The sequence below is a fragment of the Genypterus blacodes genome, unplaced genomic scaffold, assembly GCF_046128005.1.
Source record: "Genypterus blacodes isolate CSIRO-AG114 ecotype Tasmania unplaced genomic scaffold, CSIRO-AGI_Gbla_v1 ptg000084l_1, whole genome shotgun sequence".
Lineage (NCBI taxonomy): Eukaryota > Metazoa > Chordata > Actinopteri > Ophidiiformes > Ophidiidae > Genypterus > Genypterus blacodes.
In genome coordinates, this window is record NW_027466889.1 from 7,118 (window position 1) to 7,500 (window position 383).

General features: G+C 45.7%; 1 protein-coding gene across 1 annotated transcript in view; it reads right to left on the reverse strand.

Annotated features, from left to right (window-relative positions):
- Positions 1-280: 280 nt before the first annotated feature.
- Positions 281-383, reverse strand: part of LOC143007330 (SPARC-related modular calcium-binding protein 1-like) — a 12,426-nt gene continuing 12,323 nt past the window's right edge. The window contains exon 11 of the mRNA XM_076158612.1: positions 281-383. This exon is cut by the window's right edge and continues 349 nt beyond it. The gene's annotated coding sequence lies outside the window, so the exon portion shown is untranslated.

Here is a 383-nt window from a genome sequence, read left to right on the forward strand (position 1 = left end):
GAGGTAAACAATGTAAACAACATCAACTACATCCCTCACTTACACTTCATAATGTGTCATTTGTGTGGTCCAGAGTCGCTGGAGCGGTCCCACATAGAGCGGTCCCACATGGAGCAGTCACATAGAGTGGTCCCACATAAAGAGCGGTCATACATAGAGCAATCTCGCGTATAGAGTTGTCACACATGGAGCGGTCATATAGGGAGCGGTCACACATGCAGCAGCCACACATAGAGCGGTCTCACATAGAGCGGTCAGGGAGGCGATCAGAGCAGCAGGATAGAAACCAGAGAATCGTTTTATTAAAATCATATTTACAGTTTGGGGTGGAGACATTAAGACTTTTAAACAGAAATTAAACTGACAGAGTTCCAGGCTCAATT